The following is a 10,834-nucleotide window of genomic DNA, read 5'->3' on the forward strand; positions in this document are numbered from 1 at the left end:
ATCTTATGGTAGCAACAGACATTAAGACCAAAAAAGCTTTGTATATTTTGTTTTTTTGTTTTTTATGAAACCGGTACAGCAAAACATACAAAAACATAAGCAGTGTACAAAATCCATGATGAAAAAACAACAGTGACCATACATTGAAACTACTAGAACATAGTTTTTGTTAAAGTATACATTTGTTGACGGACATGGATTGTCAATCATAATGTTAAGTAAAAATAAAATCAGATTAAAACTTTTGGTAAAACTAAAAAACAACTGTAAAAACTTGCGTAAGATATGCCACTGTCTCACACGATTGGTTTTTAGGCATCATCATTATTAAACGTTATGATATTGTCTAGATACCATAGAAAGTGTATGCATGATCCAAGACCCTTTTCAAACATGAAATCTACGGCATTTTCTATGATTTCACACACATTAATTTCTCGTTTCTTTACAAGCATATCAATGCATACATCAATTACAAAGGCTATCATAATTATGATATTGACAACGTAAAACTCGACCTCGTCACATTCATAAAATATCTCTAGGGCCTTTCTAATAATCACACTGGGTTCCTCTTGGGCCTGTACCATAGTCTGCACCATGTTACTGAGAGATTCATCTATACTTTTCACACCATCTGTTTTTTCCTTGAGTCTGTTTACACACTCGGCGTTAGCTTCGCAATAATTTGGAGGCATGCCCATATTGGCATCTTTGTATATCACAGTACATAGTAGATTGGTCATCTCCCGCTTGTAGTTCTTTTTAAGCATATCTTTAAAAAGGTCTGTACCGTACACATACCCCATCTGACCATTGCGTAGTCGTTCAAATGATCTTTGTTCCATCTTTTTCAAGAATCCGTAGCTTCGTAGACAACTTTGCTTGCTTGTTTGTTTCTGAGTTCAAACACTTCTCAGCAACAAAAAGCTCGTGTCCACAGTTTCTGCCGCGCAGCGTTCGATAGTTTGTTTGCGAATTCGGACACCTTCGCAGCTTCAAAAGGTTCCACAGATTCTGCAAAACATAAAACAGACCTCTGATGTGTGCGAATCCGTCGCGGTTGTTCAAAATTGTTCTGGGATGTGTTAATCCGGGGTTAAGTTTTTTGGTAAAGATTGTGTGTTCAGGAGGATAGCTTCTCATCTAAACAGGACTCATTCTTCGCTTCACAACCCCCACGGCGTTGGTCGTTTGGTCCCTACCACGTGATACCTGCCAATACACATATAAACACATACCACATCCTCTGGGGGTTTTGTGCTGTAAATCGTAAAGCTATAGACAATGATTCATCTTAAACCTAATATCAGTTAAGATGTTCAAATAGTATATTTTTATTTTATTTAGTAAATGTTAAGGTTTACCTATTTAACGTAAGTACGTGATTTTAATGTTATGTAGAACCATGTCCTATCTGTTGTTGTGTTTATAGTTATCTTTATGGAATCACACAACCATGTTTAACAAAAATCATACAAAAAGTCTCTGTGGGCCCCGTCAAATTTGTTAAATGTTTTGTCTTTAAAGAAATGGTTGTTGTCAGGTTAGTGACAACCTGGATTATAACATCGTCAACTTTGATAAATAATATTTGCACCCGTTTTATTGTTCCCTAAATGGATAACAGATGGGTTTAGGGTTACATTGATTAAAAAACAACACCAAATGTGAGATAAAATGTCTTAAACCTTTTAAGTTTCTTTAAATCGCAAATAATGGATAACATGATTTAATCAGTATCTGTGTAATGAAGCCTAAATCTAAAAACCACCTTATTTTTGTCAGTGAGGACACAGACTTAATATCAAAACTTTAGTACCAAACAGAGACATCATAGACCCCCGTGCAAGCAAACACATGCACACACACACGCATACACACACACAAACACACATACACACACACACACACACACACACACACACACACACATGCACATGCACATAAACAGACTGGATGCACACACACCCACACAGACACAAGCGTTACTTGGTGCTGCTCATGTGACATTAGATATAAACTTACTCATACACACCTAGATGTTTAATTATGGATTGTGTATAAAAACATATGGATGTTAAACAAAAAATTAAGATCGAATAGCTTTTGTCATAAAAGTCACATGGCCGTTTCATTTTAAAACCCTAATGTTTAAATCAGTGTCGTTCTAAAACTAGAAATGCTGACAGAATTGCATTTGTTGTATAATAAACACATAGAGGTTGGGGTCCGCAGCGGACACAAAACCAGGATTTGGGGTCAAAATGTCTTAAACGTTAAAAAGGTTCTTAACGCCATAAGAGCGCATCAGCGTACGTTCTCTGGCACCGGTGGTTCACTCATTCATGTGTTTTAATCACAGACTTTATTAAAGAATTCCCTAAATCTAAAATAAAAACCCTTATTATACCGGAGCGGACAGAATTACATGTTATTGTGTAATAACCCCATATTAACAGTTGATTTTAAGGTGTTATTATTTTAAAACAAACCCCAGAAGATGAATTGATAATGTCTTTAATCGTTTAAAAAAGTTTCTTAACGGTGGATATGCACACGCATCCGATTATGTTCTCTATTGTAAACGCTGGAACACAATCTAATGGCGTGAACAGATTATTGTGCATGAAAAGATTATGATTTTATTTAGATTAAAATAATACCCTTTAGTCTAAAGAATATAGTATTGATGGGGCCCCGGTGATTTTGGCATATTTCATCGCTATACACGTGCTGAGTATTTCATTAAATAATTTGTGTTGTTACAAACTTTTAAATACTGCATTGTGTGCCATAAAATAGATTGTGATCTAAAATAAACCTTTTACTTTGTCAGTGTGCCCCTATTACATTTTTCCACCACAGTTTTTAAAAGACACTTGTTTACAACCCGTCACCTGCTGTGAACAGCCATCATCATCTCACACACTGTTATAAGACCATCATCAGAAGCTTTGTGTCTTATCAGTAAAATATATCTTATAGTTAAATAGATAATAACAGATTTAAGTTTATCCAGTTACAACTAAAATATTTTATTCTTGCGTGACTTTAAAGAAATCTCTTTACAAAACAAACGTATTATCAAGTTGTATTTATAAGATACACGCAGTCAATTCACCTAAATCTAAAATAATATTTTATTTTTGTCAGAGCAGACACTATAAGACTCTTTGTATAATATACACATATTCACACATGTTTTAAGAAGCCTTTAATTAAAAATAAAACCCCAAAATGGGGTGAATACGTCTTAAAAACATTTAAAAGTTTATTAACGTCTGATATAAGTTTCTCTGGCACCATCTGTGCATGTATACACATGTCTTAATCAGAGCTTTGGTTAAAGATTCCCCTAAATCTAAAATAAACTCCTATTTTGCCATAGTGGACAGAATAAATGTATTAACTTTATTTTAAAATGGCAGATATGAACGCTCACCCGGCGCTTTGTCAGGCACCGACGGATCTTTAATATGCGTGAAACTATAGAGCAGGTCATGAAAAGATTCACGGACCTCATGAACCGTTTAAAATTTTATTTAGTTCAGACTTTCGTCTAAAGATTGTAGTATTGGCTTAGGTCATTGCTTAAACTATACCCGTATACGGAATATTTAATTAAATAACTTGTGATGTTACAATCAAAAGTTTTAATCATAGACTTGGTTAAAGATTCCCCTAAATCTAAAATAAACTCCTATTTTGCCATAGTGGACAGAATTACATTTATTAACTTTATTTTAAAATGTCAGATATGAACGCTCACCCGGCGCTTTGTCAGGCACCGCCGGATCTTTAATACGCGTGAAACTATAGAGCAGGTCATGAAAAGATTCCCGGACCTCATGAACCGTTTAAAATTTTATTTAGTTCAGACTTTGTGTCTGATCAAAAACTAATAGTTCGATAGAAAACATCGGCTTTAAGCTTAGCCAGTTACATCTAATATATATATATATATATATATATATATATATATATATATATATATATATGATTCGTGATTGACTTTAAATAAACTTTTGATGTTGCAAAACTTTAGATTCAACAACACACACCCCACAGTGTGACAGGCTGTATTGAAACGCGCACGGGCGAGCAAAGGAGGGATAGAGAGACGCCGGAATCTGGCAATAAACACGAGCCATACAGGATGAAGACGTCTGTATTGGTTGTATTTAAATATCAAGCAAGGGCCGTTTGCTATGTGCAGTCGTCAAGTCTGCAGGACCTAGCATTGTTCTGAAACATTGACCTAACGATCCATACAGGATGAAGACGACTGTATTGGTTGTATTTAAATATCAAGCAAGGGCCGTTTGGTAGGTTTTGCCACTAAGTCTACACGCCCTAGTGTTGTTCTGAAACATTGATCTAACGACCTAGTGCCTTGCTTCCAAACAGGCTGAAGATGGTACAGACTGTTAGGAAGTAATATTTAGACATCATGCAGGGACAAGAGACTACATGTCTGCAGGGAAAATGTCTTAACACCTAACCGAGATCCTAAAACTTTTATTCTATTGAACTATACCGACGTATCAGAGGTCTTGGAGTGTGACCCCGGATAGACGATGATGATGGGCTTGCAAGGAAAGATTTACATTACAACTTTCAAGACAGGAAGACAACAGCTTATTCAATTGACCTCCTAACCGGTACCTCTTTTAAAAAACCTACCTAAATACTATTACAACTTATTTTATTTGACATTGATTCTTCATCATGTCTTCTTATTTCTTTAATCATGTGTATTAATTTAATCACAGACTTTATGCTTAAAAGCAAAACATTCTGACAAACAAAATTCTAACTTGTCTTTTTTACTATCTTCTGATTTCTTTAAACACTCACGTATGAGAGGGGAGGCGTGAAACAACAGAGACTATAGGACACCTGGATAAACATCATTTCCTGAACAACTTCCTGAGTATAAACATCAATTGCCGCCATAAAATTTTATTACAGGAAGCAAACAACTCATAAGGTGACAAATTTCACACCTAGGTGTTAGGTCGTAAATCAAAGTCATAAATCAAATTTTTTGACACATGGTGCATCATATTTTCTTCTCATGTGTCTGTGCATCTGATGGCTGTGTTTAACCGATTGGCTCATAAGTGTGGTCATTTGACAGTCAGTGCTTTGGAATTGCAAGGAAGTGACATCCTGATATACGTCTGTGTTAGATGTATACAAGTGTGTTTAGTGTTTTGCAAATCACTGTGTGTAATGTTTTGCAAATAGTGTGAAGCTGACAATGTGCTAACAGTTGTGCAAATCTAGCCTTGTGTTTTGCTCCTTGAGTGTTAGGTTTTGCTAATTGTGGGAAAAGTTTAATTATAGTGTGTAAGCAATCGTAAAAAACTGTAATTCTCATTGACTGGACAAATTTTAAATGCTTTGATACAATCAAGCAGATGATTACAGTTTTTCTGAATTGCTAAAACACATTTTTTGAAACCATCACTCATTTTCTCGAAACCTTAAACACAAATCCCAATTTTAAACAAAATTCACAGAACCCCTGACTCTTCTAGCAAAATCAAACAATTCCTTCAAAACCATTTCACTTGTACTCAAAATCAAACTAAGCTATCAAATCATACACATATAAGTCTATAATATAAAACACTACAAAGCATCCATTAGACATTACCTTAAAAAATGGAAAACACAACATCCAGGAGATCTGCTTACAGAAAAATACATGTTTATTGTACATAACAACACACTTGACAAATACTGTTAAAAATCTCTATTACTGTAATCACAAGTTTAGTTCAGTGAATATAGTGAATACTTTATTGTAAGTACTGCAAGTAATAGTAAGTTTTCAATATTACTGTAAGCAGCACTTGTATTTTGTAAAAAGTCAGCAATCCAACTGCTAATTTTGCCAATTGCATTGTCTCTGGTGTCCTTTTCTTCCTCATACTCTTCATCTGCCTCTCAGACTGTTTCCAGTCCACACAATTGTTTTAAAAGGTATTTAAAAAATACCTTTAGATAAAAGTGTGTAGAATTTTGAATTGTTGTGTTTACTCGATGATAACGGTGTTTTAGTTGTGTTCAACTTTTGCCTGCTTGTGTTTAGCATTTATAAAACAAGTGCATTGCAGTGTGAAATGTGTGTTTTAGTGAGAAGTTTGTGTTTAGAATTTTGCAAAAAGAGTGCGTGATTTGACAAATGTGTTTACGCCACTATGAATTTGGTTCAGAGATTGGGGTTTAGTGTTTTAGCAATTCAGAAAAACTGTATGTACAATTGTGTGCTTCTTCATTTTCATAAAAATACATTATACTGGTTTCTGTTGAATAGTCTTACACCTCAAAACAGTTAGGAATTAGTTCATTGTGCAAGCTATAGCATGCAAAATTGTTGACCATCTGTTACTGTAAACATGAAGATGTTTTCTGGTTTTTGTTTTGTAAACTGAATTGATAAATTCCTGTCAAGTGAATCCTGAAATTTGGATTTTTACAGTGTACACTGAACCTTTCTATTTTTTTTATTTTTGCTGTATTTTTCTCAAAATCACAATGTGTGTAATTTGTTTACAGTAAAAAAAGTGGAAAAAAAAGTAAATTCATCCACAGTTCACATAAAAAAATACTGTGTACACTTGCTATTTGGACAACATGGCTAAACATTTTGACTGTCTTGTTCATGAACAACGACACACGGACTTGCCATTTTGATGGGACTGACATGTTTACTGATGTAAAAATTAAGGATTTTGAACAAGTTACAGGCTTTTACAGGACATCCATGATACTTACTACAGTATACAACAGTGAACTGGCTTATATTGGTTGTGTCACATAATTTTAAACATTTTAAATCAATTTGAGTGGTTGTGTTTAATCAATGAGACGTGTGCTCTATTTGTAATTTATTGTTGCCGCTTGTGTTTAGTAGTGTACATGACATAGAGTGTAGATTGTGTTTTGAGAATAAGTATGTGTTTGGAGTTTTGCTAAAAAGTCTAAGTGAGATCTGCAAAATGTGTTTAACCATGTGAAATTGTTTAAGGTATTGACAACAGACTGCACAATAAGATAAATGGGATCAGGCAACTGAGAACTTTGTTCAGCCAATGGGTTTTAGTGTTTTAGCGATTGAGAAAAACTGTAATGTGCTATACAGCACAACTTTAAAAAATATTCCTCCTCAACATCCCGTCTTTTTTTCTGGGTCAGGCCAGATAATTTCATCTACATCACATTCTACATTGGCCCTAGCCATGCATCAAGGGTAAAATCCTCTTGCATGATCCACCCCTGGTATTCATCTACTGATATGTCTATTTGTATGGAAGGCAATTTTATGCATTTCTTTATATATATTATTTATTATATCTATATTACAGTAGCATAGTCCAACAGTGTATGCACTCTAAAGTTACTGCAGTCCTACTTTAAGTACACCTATCTGTTTTCCTCCCTGAAGGTTTTGAAGATGAAGGCAATGGTGAAGTGACTCAAATTAGGCTTTACCTGTTGCTCAGCCTCCCTCATAGTCATACCATGGACAAGGACATGGTTAGCAAGAGTGGCTTGAATTTCATCTAAGACTGCTTGTCTTCTTGCCCTTCTTCTCCTTCTTCCTCTTTCATCACCTCCTCCTCCTCTCCCTCCTCCTCTGCCTCTTCCTCTCCCTCCTCCTCCTCCTGGACCTATTCCTTCATTTCTCTGTGGATACATTGTTCCAAAGCTCAGTGAACTGATTCAGGACCCTTTCTGGATCTATCTGTTGAAGGATCTGATTGATGCGTGTTCAATTTTGACTCTTAGTGTTTCCACCTTGGTAATTGTTTGCTAATTGAGCCTAAGCTGTGCTGACTTGAGTGAACAGTATTGAATGCAAGTGCTTTCCATACGACCACATGGCGTAAGCACTGAGAAATGTAGGGATTTGTGTGTAGAGTTTTGCAGTAACAAATCAACAAATCTGACTCATGTGTAAAAGCAGGGGAGTAGTGTTTATAGTTCAGCAAAATGATTGTACTTTTTGAAAAATGGCGTTATGGTTTTTAAATTTTTGTTCAAAAGCCTGGTTATAGTGTTTTAGCAATGGAGAAAAACTGTAAGGTAAGGTGCCTTGCTCAAGGGCACCGCAGTCGCAACCCACCGGCCTTGAGCCTAGAACCGGCAACTCTCAGGTTACAAGATGGTACAGGATGGAAATGGGGGTTGTGACAGAGTACTAAATTTCTATATTTTCAATCTTACAACACCTTGTTATATAAACATGAGAATTTAATTAAGTGAACTTAATTGTTTAAGTGCACTGTACATACTCCAAGTTTGGTGAACTTAACAATTTAAGTTCAGTCTATGTGGCCATCAAGTTAAGTGAACTTAAGTGAATATACATGTTTTTGGGAAACCCATTAATTGAATTTAAGGAACGAGTTTACTCAATTAAATGAGCTCAGTCAACTTATAAGGGTTTTTAGTGCATTAAGTAAGGAATAATTGACGACGGTGTCATGAGCAATTCTGTCCCCCCGAGCAATTCGGTCTCCCCTAGGACCCAGCGTGATTCCATTGGCTGAAAAAACTTCTCATGGGTAGTTTTCTTAGCGCCTTATTACAATTCCTACAAAATCGCGTTATGATTTATGTAGTTAGAACGTTGTTAAAATTACAATTGATGTCTTTTAAATGATATGTTTCATATAGTAGTATATAAATGAGGCTATAGGTGGGAGATCTACACATTGCTTGTGTCATTTTATTATTTAGATATTATATACACTGTACCATTTCCACTTTTTACTGTCTACTTATACAATTATTTACTCATGAATTACTTACAAAACATGATTACTACATAGTTGAATCACACATTAAAATTATAATTATAAGCCATGATTACTACACTTTTACTATTAAAAAATATATTCCGTAAGGTATGTTAATAATTTACAAAAAATAAAAGTATTGTTTTTGTAAAGCAGATGATGACACAAAAGTACTGACGTGTCTGCAACATGAATATTAGTTTATTATATAATTTTTTTGTTAACTTTTATGTTTTTAAATGTTATGCTTCTATTTTGTACAACATAATTAACTTGCTAGACCGCGTATGCAGACGAGATATCACAATGACAAATTTTTGAGCAGGCATTAGTGCTAGGTACCAATCGGGGTCCTAGGGGAGACCGAATTGCTCGGGGGGACTGAATTGCTCATGACAACGGGCCATTGAATCATAAGAAAATAATGCACACCCAATGTGCAATGCGGCACGAGTGTTACCACAAACATGTCATGATTCTGCCATCTTGTCCTTTGTTTAATCTAGTCTTGTGGCAGGATCATGACAGACCCATGTTTTGTGTTGTCCTCATTAGTTCTCTCCTATTTAAGGTCCTTGTGTTTGTTACTCTGTGCTTGTTCGTTTGTTTCCATACCCGTGAGTACCCTGTCAAGTTGAGTCTAGTCTAGTCTAGTCGAGTTTATTGTATATAGTGTTCAGTCTAGTTTAGTGTCATCCTGTTTAGTGTCATATTGTGTAGTCTTGTATCTTGTCCAGTTCAGTGTTCACACTTTCTGTTAAAGTTATCCTGTTTATGTTGTTTTGCCCCCTCGTGGGTTTTGTTTTCTGTTTTCATTGCATAATAAAATTATTTTCGTTAGTACTTGCTGTCTGCATTTGGGTTCTGTCCAACCATTTCACACCACACCATAACAAAACATTGCTCTGGTGCCTATTTTTAAGACATTTGACAAGTTAGGTGTGCGGTTATCAGAAATTAATGCATAACCACGGAACATTTCTCAGCCAATCAGAATACAGTATTCAACAGACCCGTGGAATAAGCTGACTTATTACACGGCTCTCTGGAATGCTTGATTCTGATTGGTCAGTTGAGACATTTGCAGGTTCGTTCTTTTCAAATAATAACCGCTCCAAAGTAATAATGCATAGCCGGTACTACTTGTATGTTTAAAATACCTCCGCGCCAACAAAGATTACCGTTTGGTGCCATCTTGTGACAAACACTGGACAACCACAATTAACAATGGAAAATTTCGACATTAATTTTAACATGTACGGTAAAAACAAAACGTTTGAACAGTGGATAGATTTGGACGATTCAATGGCTCCCCAATTAAGACGAAAAACGAAAATTGAACTACGAAGAACAAACAACGACAAGACACAGAGAGCTTACTGAGACTGAACTTGACAAAATAGAGCATGACAGCTACGAAGCTAACACACAAAAAAATACAGAATGGGCAATAAAACTTCTCAAAGACTGGCTAAAAGAGAAAAAATGGAGACATACAAGTATGAAGCAGAGGATCTTGATAAGGTATTACGATCATTTTATGCATCTGTGCAAAGTGCAAATGGTCAGACTTATTTAATGGCCAGCTATATTTTAATGGAAATGTGCAATTTAATACTTGTAAATAAATAAAATACTTATATATATTCATATGTAGATGTTATAAATTGTCTTCTAACGTACATTCCTTTGAATTATGTTAGTCACGTAGTACTATATTGTTTCGCGAAAGAATAAAAATGTCAATTTAAAATAAATATGCCAATAAAATGTTTCAAATTCATATTCATGTCCAGTTTTTTCCTTATGTGGCAAGTAGCCGTGTAATACACGGGATAATGTACAAGCAGCGTGTAGTTATCGCGAAATAAGCCCCTTCAGTGTGATACAAGACCCTCCGCTTCATGTCGGGTCCTGATCACACTGTCGGGGCTTATTTCGCCATAACTACTGGCTGCCTATACATTATCCCTTACTTATTGTATAATATGCCTTGGGTTGTTGAAAAACTGGTTTGG

Source organism: Paramisgurnus dabryanus, chromosome 6, assembly GCF_030506205.2.
Source record: "Paramisgurnus dabryanus chromosome 6, PD_genome_1.1, whole genome shotgun sequence".
Taxonomy (NCBI): domain Eukaryota; kingdom Metazoa; phylum Chordata; class Actinopteri; order Cypriniformes; family Cobitidae; genus Paramisgurnus; species Paramisgurnus dabryanus.